General features: G+C 36.3%; 1 long non-coding RNA gene across 2 annotated transcripts; it reads left to right on the top strand.

Moving 5' to 3' along the window:
• Window positions 1-3,093: 3,093 nt before the first annotated feature.
• On the top strand, window positions 3,094-16,139 carry LOC119536298. 2 transcript variants are annotated; one of them, XR_005217380.1, is made up of 5 exons: window positions 3,094-3,197; window positions 3,426-3,522; window positions 4,153-4,418; window positions 6,190-6,316; window positions 15,939-16,139. It is a non-coding gene; the product is annotated as an uncharacterized LOC119536298 (long non-coding RNA). The 2 variants fall into 2 exon arrangements; XR_005217379.1 differs by having other exon boundaries at window positions 3,794-4,418.
• The last annotated feature ends 1,447 nt before the right edge of the window (window positions 16,140-17,586 follow it).

Raw genomic sequence — 17,586 nt, 5'->3', positions numbered from 1 at the left:
GCCATTTGAATTCTGCCTCCCTGTGAGTAAGCCCCAAATAAAGTTCATGTTTCAGCAAATGCTGGGCATTCTCTTTGGTCTTTTGACTGGTAAAGCCCCCTCGGGCTGTGACAATTATATATATATAAAACAATCAAACAAAAATATATATTCATGTTAAAACATACATTATTCATAATACCCCAAAAGTGTAAATGATCCAAATATCCAACAATTGATGAATGGATAAACAAAGTTCCATTCACACAATGGAATATTATGTAGCCATAAAATGGAATGAAGTATTGATGCATGGTATAACATGGATGCACTCTGAAGCACTATGCTCAGTGAAAAAGTCAGACACAAAAGGCCACATATTGTGTGATTCCATGTGTATGAAATATCCAGACTAGGCAAATCCATAGAGACAAAAAGTAGTTGCTTAGGGATGGGGAAAGAAGGGGGAGTGACTTCAAATGGGTATGGGGTTTCTTTTAGGGTGATGAAAATCTTTGGTTCTTAAGGTCTTTCAACTGACAGGATGAGGCTCATCCAGATTATTAAGGATAATCTCCTCTATAAATCAACTGTAGCTGCCAGCCACATCACAAAAATACTTTCATGGCAATACCCTGATTAGTGTTCAATTGGCTAATTGGATAATTGAGTTTTATAGCCTAGGCAAGTTGATATAAAACTAACCATCACACTGAGCAACTAATAATGTCAGAATAGATTTTAGATATACTTCCTCACATTATAATAGAAGTAAATGACAGAAACTATTGAGGAATTTTCTTGCTGCTTTGTACTTCATTCACAGATTGGTACAGGTGGATACTGGGAGAGTGTGTAGATGTGAAGACTGGTAACTTTCACCTTGAAGGAAGCTGGGTGTATGCTGAAGCAGATGCTACTAAAGGCAGAGCAAACAGGGAGAGAAACCTGGGTTCCTAGATGATGACATTGTTGAGTTTCTGGAGCAAACAACCCTGATGCCTGTCAAAACATTCCCATCATAGAAGTCAGTAATCACTTTATTGTTTAAGCCAGTTTGTGTAGCATTTTTGTGGAAGGTATAAAGATGTGCTGCCCAGTTTCCCTTTCAAGGAAGGATTTGCTGCACAACTGTGCAAAGTGTGGTTAGCAGGTAGTCCCCAGCTGTCAGCTTCTCCAGGGTCTATCTCAGCTACAGAGAGCCACCTTGCTCAAGATGACACCCTCCTTGGGGCAGACTGCATCCAATATAAAGGGCTGGCCATTTTAGCCTAACACAGGCTCTGATACTCTCTCTAGAGCTTTCTTCCAGGTTGGCCAAGGATTCCTTGAACCTGAATAATTTGTCTTCTTCCTCTGCCCAGTCCTGCTTCCTCCCAATTCCTAATAAAAATCTTTCTCTCCATCTCCATATCAGTGTCTACTTCCAGAGAACCCAATCTGTGATATGTTTTCTGTAACATTCAGTCAAAAGCATCCTGAGATTCAATGGGATAGTTTGAGATTTGTCTTATCTAGAAGAAGGGAAATGTACTCAAAATCTCTCTTATTTTTTAACTTTGTATTATGGATTTTCAAACATAAACAAAAATAGAGAGAAGAATATGATGAAACCCAATTTTCCTCCCACCAAGCTTCAACAATATCAATATATGACCAAACTTTATCATCTGAACCCTAATTATTTAAAAATAAGTCCCAGACATTACGTTATTGCATCCATAAATACAACAGTGCATTGATGATTGTTTTGAGATACAATGCAATGCCATTATTTTTCTCCATTCTCCTGTCAGTCTTATTCCTATTATCTCATCTTTTCTTCCTCTTCCTACTGTCACAGCTTTAAAAAGATGAAGTATTTTCAATAGAAGAGGGGGAAGTAAGGAATAGAAGGGCCCAGAAATAACCCTGGAATCTATTTTATTTATTCATTCAACAAATATTTTAGATTTTTCATCTCCCAGAGAGTTAGGATACTCAATTTTCACCACTGTAGGCAGCTGTTCAGATAGGTGGTACAGTAATATATTTTGTCAGATAAGCTAATCAGAAATAAGAACAAAAACAAACAAGTCCTCTAATTAGCAGTCCCTTCACACTTGTCTTCTATAGGTCACAGGGGTATCAAGTAATTTTTCTACTAGACAGAACTATACAAAGTTTGCTCCAAGAAAGACCTTAAAGAGAAAACTGATGCCCATAGAGGTAAAGTGACTTGTGGGTAGTTAATAGCAGAACTAGTCATAGATCCCAAATAAGCTGCTCTGAGATCTCTGTGAGTCGTGATTGTTTGAACCTCTTATAAATATGGCTAAAATGATTTAAAAATTTTAAATGTGATTAAAACATTATAATGTTATATATTTATTTTTACCAAGTTATGGTGTATTGATAGCAAAAGGAAAAAGCCCTAGTCATTGAATGAAAGAACCAGATGGGCCTATAACATTAACACTTAATTATTTTCCCATCAGCAGGTCTGTCTCTCCTTCACTAATTTGGAAGTTCCTTGAATGCAGGGGATTGCCTTATTCATCTCTGTATCCCTAATGTGTGGCCTGGTATCTGTTCTGAATTAATGAACAGATAATTAAAAGAAATTGGGAGCCTTAGATTCTAGAACTGATTGAAACTGGCTAACTGTGTGACTTTATGCAGATTATTTAATTTCTATGGCCCATAGACTCATTAAAAAGATCATTGACACATTTAATGAGAGTTGAAAAAACCCTTAAATTTCATCTACTCCAACTATATTATTTTAGGGTACTATGGGATTACCTGGTTATTTGGAACACAGACCCACTATCAACATTTCAATAATAATACTTCCTTTGCTAGCTTTGTCACATTGCACAAAGTTTGAATATTTAAGAGAAATTACCTCTGATAGAAGGTCAAAATGAAATTGTGCCAGGTTATTGGCAATTTATTCACAAAGCCTTTATGTTTACCTTTTGAAGCTGCTTGGGGCAGTTAGTTTTACCTAACTGGCCAGTTAAAACTGAAGCTAGAACTCACAAGAGCTGATATTTAACCATTCATTTCTGGGAAATGTGAGAAATTTGCCAGAAGTGCCACAGTGTTTGAAATGGACCCAGCAGTGGCCAGAACAGAACATTCAACTGATGATCTGAATTGGGTAACATCTGCAAGGTTAAGTTGCCTTTTTCTCTCCTGGACTGGGATTTTCCTAGTTTTTTTCACTTGAGAAGGTAGGTCTTGAACATAAATCTGCTCTTATAACACCTTGAGGCAGACTGGGGGCCTTGGGGGAGGTGGTGTGCGTTTTGAGAATCCACTTCTGGTCCTAGTTCTGCCACTAATTGTGTGACCTTTACTCAGTCATTAAATTTTCCTTATTTGAACATCAGGAGGTTGACTAAATGATAATCTTTAAATTTCTTCTCAGTTCTAACATTCTGTGACTTCTTTCTCCTAAGGATAAATCCCCAGTTCAGCTGGTTCTTTCTGTTTTATTCCTGGCTTGACTTCTTTCCTTACATAATCATCTTATTGAATATCTCCATGTTCTTGAAGGTAAGGCATGGGTTTTATTCATCTTTCCCCTAGTACCTAGTACAATAACTAAGCAGGTGATAGGTAATCAAAATATTTTAAACAGGGTTAAAATTGGTTCCTATGCAAGAACTCGTTCAGAGGGGAAGGGAAGGCACAAGCATCATTAATCATTTAAAAGCTGGGGATACAGAAAATAGGAAAACTGGTTCCTAACGTTCCAACGGGGAACAAGAAAGAGAGAGAATGCATAATGGAGCACAAATAGTTAATACTATTGAATGCTTTCCAGGTATTATCTCTAGCAATACACCACCACTATGTTCTCCATTTCACTGTTGAGGAAGCGGCAGAGAGAGGTTAAGTACTTGCTTAGATAGATTGGAGTGAAAGTGGCAGCTTTCGAATCCAGGCAGCGCGACCTCAGAGCCCGCACCGCCAAGTGTTCCACTGGGCAAGGAAATCAAGAAAATCAAAAGAACAATCTCGTGATTTCTTCAAGGAGCCGGGCGAGTTTGGAGAACAGTGATGAGTTCAAGATACAGAAGGAGCAGAGGGAAGTGGTATTAAAAAGGCTTCAGAAACTGGCAACGAAGTTTGCAAAAAACTTTTTTTTTTTTTCCGAAAAAACTTTGCACTTCTCGGGGCTAGATTACCCAGCCCAGAAGGCGGGCAGAAAATACCCGGACGAAAACAACCTGTTTTCTGAAACCAAACCCAGGTGAACCTTAAAACAAGTCGGAAGTGACGTCACTAGCTGTGTTGCCCGGTTAGTGGGATTACGAGGCGGTGTGGAATTCCGGCCGGACGTGACGCAAAGGAAGTTACGCCCTGGTGGAGGTACCTGGTTGTAGTGGGCGTCAAGATGGGCGGAGCGGTGCTTCTGCGATCTGCTCTGAGCTTTGGGTCCAGGACAGGTAACCTGCAGGCGGGGGCGGGAGCTGGGGGTAGTGTCCCTGGTTTCTCCGGGGCCCAAGCTCGGGCAGGGAAAAGCTGCTGTCTCATTAAGTGCGTGGAGGAAAGGGTCCTTGGCACGGGACTCCCTGAGGAGATGGGGATACGAGGAGCACTTGGGAGAGGGGGTTGTGGGGGCCGAGGTCGTCTAGGAACTACAGTCTTCTAGGAGTCAGGCTTGGGGGCCATGGAATCCCAAGCATTGGCTCTTGGGGGTGGAGAGAGAGCCTGGGGCACTGAGATGAACTGACCTAGAGTTCCTCGCCCACCTACCCCCACCCCGCTCTGCTCGAAGGGACAGGAACCACTTCTTTTCGTCTCTTTATCCCTAGGACAACGTCTTCCACTATTAGGCTTTCTTTAGATGCCCAGAATTAATTAATCAATTAATGAACGATCGAACGAACGAACCTGATTCTGGCTCAGCGGGGGAACTTCCCCAACCTTAGTATCCCTGCCTCTGAATGTGGAACTGACTAGCTGTTTGCTAACCAGTGGTTTATGAGGATGCAGGTGCAGTAGAATGGCAGCACATTGTTGTTTTTGTGGTTATTGAAATTTAGAAATGTGTTTTAATACTTTTTTCTGGTGTGAGTGAAGATGAGGCGATTGATTTGGCTGGGGAAAGTTTGGCCAGCAAATGATAAGCTGCAGCTGTAGCATTGAACTTCTAATTAGTGTTGTAAGTGCTTTCTTTTCAGCAATATAAATCCACTTTCCTTTTTCCTAATGCTTTCTTTCCTGTGTTGAAGTACTTCTTACGTTTGAGGTACATACGTGAATTATTTTATAACAAGAATGAAAATAGTAATTTATAAAAATTGTTTCACCTAGTGTGTACAAATAAGGTTAAGTCCCACAGAACAGTTGTAAGGAGTCTCCGAAAGAAAATCCCAGAAGATTAATAAGTCGTTTCCTTTGTAAAGCATTCGTTTAGGTATTTTAAATGTGATGAAGAGTGGGCATAGACCTAAAAAACAAGTACTCTAACCAGATTGTTTTGTGTTGTCAAATGGAAAAAAGTGCAGACATCACATCAGGCTGTGTAATAGAGCCTGAGCATGAATCACTAACTGGATGCAATCCCAGCAAGGTGATGATTTGATTGTGTCTATGGGCTTCATCCTATCCAATGGGAAAGTATATCTTGAGAGGTTCCAGAATTTTATCTTTAGATTAGATGTAATGGGATAGGAAAACCTGAATTTATGGCCCCCCCCCTTTTTTTTCACAAAGAAGAAACTAGTAAGCATTTTTAGAGAAAATCTAAGCTGTGCTTAAAATAGGTTAAAAAGAAAAAACCCAAAAGTAGACATGTAAATATATTATTGCAGCCATTTAAATTTTTTTTTTTAATTGGCCTGCCTATAAAATTTTTTGCCTAATTTCTTGAAAGTTCTGGGAATTTGGAAGGATTGTTTTCCGTTTTCATCCCCACCTTTGTATGCTCTTACTATGGTACCATCTTTAGAATGCATGTAAATATGATACAAAGAAATGTTTTGAGATTCTCTAGTTTTATGTTAATGTTAAAGTATTACAGCAAAATTTGACTTTATTTTTAAGTGTCAGTCTAAATTTGCTACCTGAATCTGCTATTCAATATCATGTCCATTAAATTTTGCACATCTAATATTTATGTAGTATATTGAACTATTGCTCATAATTACCTATAATGAATTGATATCTGATTGGTAACTTAGGTATGTACATTGACATTCTTGAGGTTTTCAGTTTTGCAGAACACTGATATCTATGGAATCTAATATGGACGTCATTTAAAGAAACCCACGGACCATTCATGGACAAAAACATGAATCAATTTGATTTGTGGCATTCAAATCATAGCACTTTGGGAAAGGTAAGTTGTTGACTGGGTTTTATGTTAAGTGAGAAATCCAGCAGCTCTACATTGACCTCAGTAATTGTATGATTGTAATGGAAAAATATAGACCTGAATCTCTTTAAACTATGCTTTCTTTTTTTCCAGCACAAAGTACACATTTTTATTCAAATAATTCTTTTAGCATAATTTTATTTTTAAGAAATTAAATGTACATTATTATACTTGATGTGCCACATATTACAAAAGCAAACATTTCACCTGTAAGGATCTGCAGTTTTCAAGTAATTATCCATAGTGCACCCTGGAAACTAAAATTAAATACATAAATTAAATCAGTGGGGGAGATAGTAACATTGTAAAAGGGGTCTAGATTTAGTGCAGTATATCATACCTTAGGTGCAACCCTAAAATATCTGCTATGTGCTTGGCCAGACGAACCAAACCCACAGACCTGGGTTTGTGACTGAAGTGACCACTTGGCACTCCACTAAAGGGAAATCTTTCTCTGATCAAATATGACTTATAAAAATAGTTTTCTTTTGCCTACTTGATGAGCATTGTTCTGTTTCTTACTATGTAATATTTAGGGTATGAATTCAGCAGCATGCTATTAAATAAATTCAAACTTATAGTTAACATCTTTTCCAGTTTATAAAAATGAAGTCTTCAGCTCACTCTGTTCTCTGAAGAAGCACAGATAGAGACATAGCATGAACATTCAACCATTCCTCTTACTGAGAGTAGCTTTGGGTAGAACTTACAATATTTGTGTTAGCCACGTTTAGTGATAATTGCTCCCCAGTTGACAATCCTAGGGACTTCTCTCTGCTAGCTAATACTACTTAGTTAGATGGAAACTTCAGTCTGACACCAAGGTTGAGAGCAAAGGAGATTAAAAAGGAACTTGAAGTCCTACATAACATTTTATTCCCCTTTATTTAGTCATTATTTGTGGTGTTATGGGAAGTAGGTCATAACACTATATATTAGGTTCTTGCTTTTTGCATTCTGGGTACATTGTGACTCCCAACTTAAAAACAGACTCTTCTGACTAAAAGACAAAATGGCAGGAAGGATCTCACTAGTGATGCTGCCATACCCAATATACCGAGCACCCAATCAATAGATATTCATTTCAGCCTTATACTCTTCTAATCTTCTATCTGCATTTCTTGAGTAATGGGACTTCAGAAAGTTACTTCCCATCAAATAGATAATCCCCTTGTCATAACTTAATATAAAACTCATGAAAATGGTCACAAAGTGTGGTAATCTTGTATTTCATCTTACAGAGAGAATCCCTTACTAAAGAGCCAACAATCAACTAAATGGAATTACCTAGCCAAGTAGCATCATTTGCTCTCTGTCACTGGCTACCCCAGTGGGTGCATGGTGGCAGGGATGGAGGCTAATGACCATGGTGTCCACTTGTCTTATCACATATTGTACCACTCAAAGCTGTTGGCCTGCTAAGTCCGGGGAATAGAATTTGAAGGCACAGCTGAGTACCTTGAAAGAATTGGTGCACCCTGCAGGGTGTACTATGTCCTCTAAATCAATGTTCCTTATATGGTTGAGTGACCCTAATAGGTAAGGTCTGGGAAACAAAAGTGTGAAATCAGAAGTGGTCTCACTAATCATCACTCCCAGTGACCCACTTGGGCAGTCTGTACTTCCCACCCTACAGCTCAGGATTTTAAAGGTTTAAAGATCTTAATAGCCAGAAAGATAATGCTTCCACTAGGAAATGCAGAAATCTCATTAAATTTCAAGCTATGGCTGGCACCTGAGCACCCAAGAGTCCTGTGCTGAGATACCGGCATGCAAGAAGAGAAATCATCATGTGGCAAATGTAATTTACCCTGCACATCAGGAGCAGGTAGACTGATTTTACACAGTGGGTAAAGGGAATAATATATTTGATAGCTTGGTGATTCAACTGGGTGTCCCTTTTTATCCCTTTGCCCAATTTAAATGGTATATGATAAGTAAAATAGCCACCACCTGAAAAGGACATGGTGACCAGGGCTAGGTCACCTGAATCATTCAATAGCAGAGCAGCTAACCATGGATGAGGAAAATCTAGGACAGAGAGTAGAGTAGGAGTATGAATGAGTATCAGTTGTAATTTCAATACCAGCTGCAGACACTGTAATTTATCCCACTAGCAATCCCCTTGTAAGTTTCTCCCAGTAAAAGAGACCCAACAGAATCCTGAAGGAGCTGCTCTCAGAAATTATACAAACAGGTAGTTCCAAATAATGCAAGAGATTGGTTATAGTAGATGCTGTGGTGCCCAATTCCTTAAAGATTAAAGCACTGATTTCCCCAAGTTGCTGAAAGTGAGTAGTTGATACAGGACTACAAAAGTCTAGACTCCTTTCTCCAGTTTGGGACAATTCTGAAGACCGTCCTCCTCCGTATCTACTTGTGGGATTAGGTGAGGCCTTTATTGGAACTGCATGATATTCCAACTACTTCTTCTGACCATTTCTGTTGCATTTAGTCTTATACAATGTTGACTTGGAAAACAATTCCTGCATGCACATATCAATCTCAGATCCTGCTTCTCAGGGAACCTCACCTTCTCTGAAGAAAGCACGTGACTGGAGTCTGCTGGGCCTCTCCCGGGGTTAGCTTCTGGTTTCTGTTGCTTTCTCCAAAATGTCTCTGGGTTTCTGTCTTAGCTTCTCTCTCTCAGTTCCTGTGTGCCCTTGCTTGTTTCTGCCAGGGCGTTTCTCTCTAAGCATCTGGGCATCTCTTAGCTTCTCCAGGGCAAACTCTGGATTTCATCTCTTAGCTTTTCTGCTGGTTCTGGTTTCAATGGCCATCTCCAAAATGTCTCTGGGTGTTCTCTCTAAGCATCTCTTTCTTTTAATTATGTTTTAATCAGGACCTTCCAAAGAGAGAATTATTTTGTATGTATGAGGCAATTGTTAGTATTTCACTGTCATAATGATCGGAATTTAAAGTGATTGACATAATATGTTGTTCCTGTAAGGTTCTACTCTGCTTTCTTTTTGGGGGAAGATCTCCTTCAATACTATAGAGCCCAGTAGAAATAAAACAACTTGTAGGAATGAAATTTCAAATAGCCATTGAAATCATCTTGCATCCAAGTTTGGCTTTGTAATCGTACATGTCCCAAATCTTCTGATAAATTTCATTTTATGCCTTAGGTTTACATAAGAAAAGAGGCAAATGTCTTCGTTTCTTTCTTCTGTCTTATACTGTTTCCTTCGTCCTTCCCTCCCTTCCTTCCTTTTCTATTTTTCTTTTCTTCCCCTTCTCTTTTCCTCTTCTTTTTCTTCCTCCTCCTTCTCCCCTCCCCTACCTCTCCCCTCCCCCCTCCCCCTCCTCTTCCTTTTCTTCTGCTTCATCTTCTCTTTCTTCTTCATCTTCTTCTTCATCTCTTAGGTGATTCATTCTCCAGCCTTTTATTTTTCTGTGCTAGTGGGTAAAGTTTCTCTTTTTTCTATTTTACCTTTCCTAAATTAGATGTTTTATCAGTCTGTTAATTTTCAAAACCTTGACTTCTAACTTTGTGATAATTTTTGACACCTTTTAATTACTAAGTATTAAACCTGTAGATTTTCCTGGTCTCCTTTGTAGATCCACATTGGCTTCTTGTTTAGAATTTTTTCAGTTCTAAAAGCAGGAAGTACTTCTAGGAATTCATCCACAGATATATTTGCACATGTGTGCAAAAATTGCATACAAAGATATTTATCATCATATTGTTTGAAATAACAAAATCTACAGATAACCTAAACATCCTTCAACAGGGGTCTGGTTAAATAAGTTATGTAAAGTACCTTCATACATGGACCTCTTTGCAGCTGTTAAAAAGAACAAAGTAGATTCATTGGTGCTGACATGGAAAAATCTCTAACATACATTGTTAACTGAGAAAAACAATATAGAACTATATGTATGCTATGTTCCCATTTGTGTTTTTAGAAAGCATATATTTATGTACACATATGCAAAATTTCTTCAAAACTATATAAGGTCTATTGACAAGTACACCTGGGGAATGAGACTAGAGGTCTAGAGTAGGAAGGAGACACATTTTTTCTGTGTACTCCTTTTAGTGGATTGAATTTTTTACTCTGAGCATGCTTTTATTTTTTTTAATACCAAGAAACAAACACCAAGAATAATTTAATAATTATGGAGCCTACTACCATTCTTAAAACTTTTTGTCCTTATAATTATTTGTGCTAGTTTAGAAGGAGTGGGGTTACAGAAATGAGTTTAATTTTTTCAGCACTGCATGAAAGGTTTGGTGGTATTATAATGAGTTTTTAACTTTGACATGGAACTATGACTATTTGTGAATAAATTAAGTGATTAGTGATGCCAAATTCATTACCCATGTGTAGTATACAGCATGTTATTGACATGACCAGGTGATACAGCTGTTGTACCTTTGCAGTCTAGGTGTGTATTGCATTGGCATGGCTCCTCTGAGTTTCTCAGTAACACTGAATGGGATCAACTTTATTTGAATTGCTGTTTAGGAGCTCTATACTCTTTAAACAGGTCTTAAAGTTATTATTTCACTTTGTTCTTGATGTTTTGAACTGGCTTAGGACATTTCAAAGAATAGCTTGTTCTTTCTGTTAGTAAAATCAACAAACCAGAAAGATCATTTAGAGAGATATTTATGTAAGTAATCCCATTCTGTATTGGGAATATTATTTTTAATTTGTTGATTATTTGCCTTGGAATTCAGCAAAAATCTGGCCACCTTTGTGTCTCCATACTTTCATTGTGGGAGATTTGGAATAATTTGGGATAATAGTATTAGGTGAATCAAATGAATTATCTGAGAAGTTTAAAGATATAATAATCTTCATTATTTTAGTAGAGGGATTTTAATGAAACTTTCTCAAGAATAGTCGTGTAGGATACGTTGCTATTTGGTATCATTTACATATCTTGTTAAAATTATAAATGAAGGCCACTGATCTAGATGCTGAGTCATGATTAATAGACTAGAAGATATTATGACATGTCAGATATTTTATATCATACTTTGGCAGAATATTTTGTATGGTGTAGTCATCTTTGTTAAATGATGCCTTGCATTTTGAGTTCCTTGGGATTCAACACTAATAGCCAGAAAAGGGAAATCATTGGGTGGGATGCCTAGAGTGGGATTCCTTACTCTAGTTAAGAGAATGAATAGCAATGAATTGAGTCTAAGGGTAGATTGTGTTTCCTCAGCCAAGATGCTAGAACATGGTAAACGTGACATATAGAAAGAAAGGAAAAGTTACATGTAGACAGCATAGAATTGGGAAAGATACATAAATGTGTGCATTTATGTATATGTGTGTATATATATATGAATATATATATATAACATCATGTATTATATACGTATAAAATCTTCTGGGAACCAAAAATTCCTGATAGGGAAGTATCTAGGTAGTGCAAAATGAAAAAAAAAAGTCAGAATTTGAATGCATCAGAGTTGGGCCAGTAATGGCATCAATCCATGATTTTGAGATCAGCTTAAAGTATTTTGGAAGTTGTAAGATACTTCACCAGGGTCTAACTGACAGACAGACAAAAGCCCGAGAATGAAAAAAATTATGATGAATCTAACAACGTGTAATATTATGATTAAGGGTATCGTTTTAAGATTTTGTGTTGCAGTATTGTTTTGGGGAGGAGAAAAAAAACCTCAAGAATTTATTGTTCAATTTGCATTTTAGCTAGGTCCATAAGCCTGTCCTAGAATTCCAACCAAGGTGAACCAGAACTCCATGAACATAAAAAAATTTTAATATACAAAAACTAATTATATTGCTAGAAATACCTTAAGGAACATAAGAACAGTTTTTAACCAATTTTGTGATTACATAAAAGGATAGCTGAGATGATCTAGATTGGGGGTGGTGGTGTTTGGAACTATTTTGTTCAGAAAAAAAGACTTTGGAAGGGTTGTTCTCTGTTATTTGAGGCCAAAATTAAGCCTAAAGGGGAAAAAGTATAGAATTCTAGTTAATGGTGGAGCAGATTGCCAAGAGGTAGTGCACTCCAGATCATTAGGGTTGCTTCAGCAGAGTTTGAATATCAGCAGTGCTGTAGAGGGGGATTATACTAGATTATTTTGAAGGTCTCTTTCAAATTCTAAAATTTTTTTATAGTGTAATAAAGTGATTTGGAATCACTTACATTCTGTTATTTCTGTATTGAAATACTAATAGCTAACTTATCCCATGGTCACTTATATACCAAATTCAACTTACCAATAAATAGGAAATACATTTTTAAATTATTTAAGCACCCAAATTGTGAGACACAAATTCCATGTGATTTTCTCATGTTCTCACTCAGTTTATTTACTTTGATTTCAGATGTAGTTCTGACAGCCTTTGTTAAACAGTATCTAACTCTACAGCATATTAGAAGCAGCAAATTATGAATAGACTGAGTGCTCCTGTTAGAGGTGAGCACACTGGCAAGGAAGAGCAAGGAAAAAAAGTTGTAAAGGAGACCAACTAATTAAAAAATGGTAGCAACCTGGGCTCTTTTGATTAGATGAAAATAGCTCTTCATTAATGGATGCTACAATTGATAACTCTGAGCTTAACTTCAGTAATTTGTTTGTGGTATTTCCTGTTGAAGAAAACAGGGAAGCATACTTGAGTTACAGAAAAATATCTCTCTTCAATGTGTTTAACAATAAAAAAACGTAAGACAGATACTTAGGCATTTGGAGAGGCTGTATTATGTAGTAGAAAGCATGGACCCTGAAATTGTATAGACAGATTTGAAACTGGGCTCCAATATTTACTAACAGTTCTATAAATTAAATTTATTACTCATTCCAAGCCTCAATTTCTTCATCTGTAAAACAGGAATTTACTGAAGATTAAAGATAATGTATGTTAAATGTTTGCCCATATTAGATGCTAAGTAAATAATAGCTATTATTATTTTATTATTACCATAAAGCTTATTCCACCTTGAATTTTTTTACTTTTTAAGTAGAGCAAGAACAAATTTATATAATAATTTTAGTGTAGTTTAATAAGTATTAATGCTAATAATGGTTATTGAAAACCTTTAAAAAATTTTTATTGTATAAATAATTCGTGTCCACTTTACAAAAGTTAGGATATAGAAAATATATATATAAGCAGAAAAGGATTGAAGTCATCTGTAATCCTCTACCCATGTAAACATTTTAGTGGCATGCTTTATTTTTTTATGCAATTTTATCGAGATATATTCACATCCTATAAAATGATTCCAAAGTGTACAGTTACTTGTTCACAATATCATATAGTTGTGCATTCATCACCACAATCAATTTTTGAACATTTTCATTACTCCAAAAAATAAAAATAAGAATAAAAGTAAAAATAAAAGAAAAAAAGAACACCCAAAACATCCCATAGCCCTCCTACCCCCTATTATTCGTTTACTTCTTGCCCCGTTTTTCTACTCATATGTTCAAACACTGGTTAAAGAGTGAATTGCAGTGTTTTCACAATCTTACATAGTCATCCTGTGTAAGTATATAGTTATACAGTTGTTTTCAAGAATCAAGGATACTGGATTTCAGTTCAACAGTTTCAGATATTTCCTTCTAGCTATTCTAATACACTGAAAACTAAAAAGGGATATCTATATAATACATAAGAATGATCTCCAGAATGACCTCTTGACTCCATTTGTAATCTCTCAGCCACTGAAACTTTATTTTGTTTCATTTCTCTTCCCCCTTTTGGTCCAGAAGGCTTTCTCAGTCCTACGTTGCCTGGTCCAGGCTCATCCCTGGGAGTCATGTCCCACGTTGCCAGGTAGATCTACACCGCTGGGAGTCATGTCCCATGTAGGGGGAAGGGCAGCAAGTCCAGCTGCTGAGATGGCTTAAAAAGAGGGGCCACATCTGAGTAAGAAAACATGCTTTATTTTTAAAGTGCTTTGAAACTACTGCAGGATGTCACTGCTGAGTGGTGGTTGCTGAAACTGATTTCTACATTACTACAGTTGGAGAACTTAGTCACTATACTTTTAATCAGAATATGCAGTGAAAGATTGTGACATGGCATGATGTGGATTTAAATAAAGCCCCAGCCCTCATAAATTTTGTTGTATTGAAACCAGTTTTGTAGAGCAGTGGGTATAGTTTGGTGCTCTGGAGCCAGATAGTCTGAATTTGAATCCTAGTCAGTTAACTACCTGAGTTTCTTAACTTCTCTGTGCCTGTTTCTTCATATGCAAATTGTGGGTAATAGTAGTGTTTTAGTTTGCTAGGCTGCTGAAAGCAATATGCCATGAAATGGGTTGACTTTTTAGAATTTATTAGCTTACAAGCTTACTGTTTTGAGGCCGTGAAAATGTCCAAATCAAGGCTTCATCAAGATGATGCGTTCTTCCTGAAGAGCAGCTGCCAGCAATCCTGGACAACTCTGTCATGTGGCTAGGCATGTGGCGGAGTCTGCTGGTCTCTCCCTTCTCTACCAGGTTTCCTTGCTTTCAGCTTCTTCTTTCTCTCTCTCTCTCTGTAATCATCCTGTTTATAAAGAACTCCAACAAGAAGATTAAGACCCACCCCAGGCCATGCTTTAACTGAAGTAACCTCATGACAACCAATTTACAATAGGTTTACACCTACAGGAATGGATTAGCTTTAAGAACATTATTTTCTGGGATACATACAATTCCAAACAACCACAAAGAGTATCTAATTCATGGGATTATTGAGAGGATTAAGTGATTTAGTCTGTATAAAGTGCTTAGAAGAATGCTTAGCACAAAGTATGGGCTCAGTAGATATAAGCTGGTATTAATAAATTTTAAAATCTTGAAGTTTTGCCAAAAAAAGGCAGATTTATAGGAGCACATAAAAAGAAACAAATTGGAATGTGCATAAAAGTAATCAAGAGATAAAAAAAATCTTTTCAAAAAAAAAGAGAAGAGAGACGTGTGGCAGGGATGTTAGTATCTCCTGAGGGACATAGGTTGCAGGTAATTGTTTTCTAAACAGCATTTCAGATGGCTTTAACCTTTATTCTGTTGAATTGCGTGCACGTTTACATTTTTGCTCTGTTTTTCATTTGAACTTTGCAAAATGGTCTGATTTTTTCCATTTGAAGGCTTTGTTACTTTGTCTACCTGTTTAAATGCTTTCAAACCATAATATTCCTTCCTAATTCAGTTTCTTTCATTAACCCACAAAATCAACTTCATTTTACACTGTATCTTCCAACAAATATTTTGGTCATGCTTTTAGAGATCAAAGGCCCTTTAAGACAATCTGATATCATGGACAGTGATCAAAGAGATTCAGGAAGTATCATTAGATTAGTTTATCTGATTACAGCCTAAGGTAGTTCTGTAAGAATTTGAACATAAATTCTATTGTCATTTGAAGTGAAGAGTATTAAACAAATAGATAAGCCAATCAACATATTAAGCCATTCTGTACACTGTATCTTTTAAAATTCTTTTTTCCCCTCCTTTTCTTTTTCTTTCTTTTTTCTCTCAGCATGGTATCTCTCAGATCTGATTAATTGCTGACCAAAGAGTTATAGCCTTACAAAACTCTATAATTTTTTAAAATTTATTAGACTTGCTAGTAGAATTTGTTTTGTTTTGTTTTGTTTTAAAGCATCAAGTACCAAGTTTTTGAAGACCATGGCTTACCACCATAATGCATTCAAGATCTGAGTTTGAATAACCTCAAGACTTAGATCCTCTTCAAAAGCTTCAAGTTTCATCTGCAATAAAGTGCTGCATTGAACCCTATCACAAAAAGTAAAAGCTTTTAGGGACAAAGGTTTATTAATAAATTCCATTTTATATCCTTTCATCTGACTTCTTTTCAATTTCCTTGGTCTTTAGGTCTTTCGTGTTGCTTATGTTCCTTTAGACTAGAACTAAAAGAATGGTGCTTTCCAGATAATGTTCTCTGGCCATAAGTTTTCGTTGGTAGAGAATATGATAAATTTAGAATCAGATCTTTGTTGTGTTCTATAATAGATGTATTGAGTCAACAATACGAATATGAAGTAAAGATTTTTGAGTTCAGACTATAGTCTCAGTGGCTGTGTGGTTTAGAGAGAAGAGCCTTATGATTCTTATTCTGTCTCTGCCTCTGACTATGAATGTGGTAACTGAGAAAGTCACTCCAAACTTTACTTCATCTGTAAAATAAATTTGATAATATTTTCCCTGCCTACCTCCCAGAGTTGTTGTAAGAATCAAATGAATTAATGTAAATAAAAGAGACTTTTATATGAAATGTGTCATGCATACCTCTGGTCCTGTTACATAGTTGTAGGTCATTTTCCTCAGTTAATTGGCTCTGGGAAGGAAGGTAGGGGTTTAAGCACACTGAGAGCTTGCGCTGTGTCCAGGTTGGATACATGGTAACAAGACTGTGTTAAAATTTTTTTTTATGGTTGCATAGAATACTATTGTGGGCTAATTCTAAGAAAGAAGACCATAAATTTCTATTAAATTATAAGTTAGCATTGATAATACATATTAGTGCTCTTGAGCCCTTATGGGTTTTAACATTTTAGTGGTTTGTAAAATCTGTTACTAAGTTATGATCAGTAATTTTTTAACAAAAGAGCACAGAATAGAAAATTTCATAGTGTATCCCACATGATAAGGATAAATATTGTTTTAGTTATATATAAATATATATATCTATGTGAATATATATACACACACACACATATATATATGAATGTGTGTGTATTTGTATTTGTGTATTTGGTCATTAAATAAAATGTATTTTTTCCTATGGATGGAAGTCACTGTTGTAGGAATGTCATTTTAGTGCTAATATACTACAAATGCACAGAAAGTGCATTTGGACCCTTGAGAAATTTGGTGTTTCTTCTCACTTCATACAGCTACTTGAGATAGGAGTTAACACTTAATATCAATTTGACTTTTAGTCTAATTGATGAGATAGCTTTTATTTCATAGCACAGAGAAGGCTTGTAGGCCTTATGGGTATTTTATTTAATATTCTAATACTATCTACTCTGACACCCTATTACGTTATTTAAAGATGGTATTAAATGCTTTTCCTTTTTAAATTTTTTTTTTTTTTTTTAATCTTGCTAGCCATTGTTTTCTATTAAGAAAAAAAATTCTCAATTTACAATTGTTTGAGGACTCAGTAGAGAGAAGCTATTTAAAATACAGTTTTTATGACTGGGAGTTTGGTCTCTAGAAGAAAGAATGCCAATTTTTTCTTTCTCTAAGTAACTAAATTTATATTTAGACTAATGATTTAAGAT

The sequence above is a fragment of the Choloepus didactylus genome, chromosome 1 (genome assembly GCF_015220235.1).
Source record: "Choloepus didactylus isolate mChoDid1 chromosome 1, mChoDid1.pri, whole genome shotgun sequence".
Lineage (NCBI taxonomy): Eukaryota > Metazoa > Chordata > Mammalia > Pilosa > Megalonychidae > Choloepus > Choloepus didactylus.
This window is presented reverse-complemented; position numbering and strand designations above follow the sequence as displayed.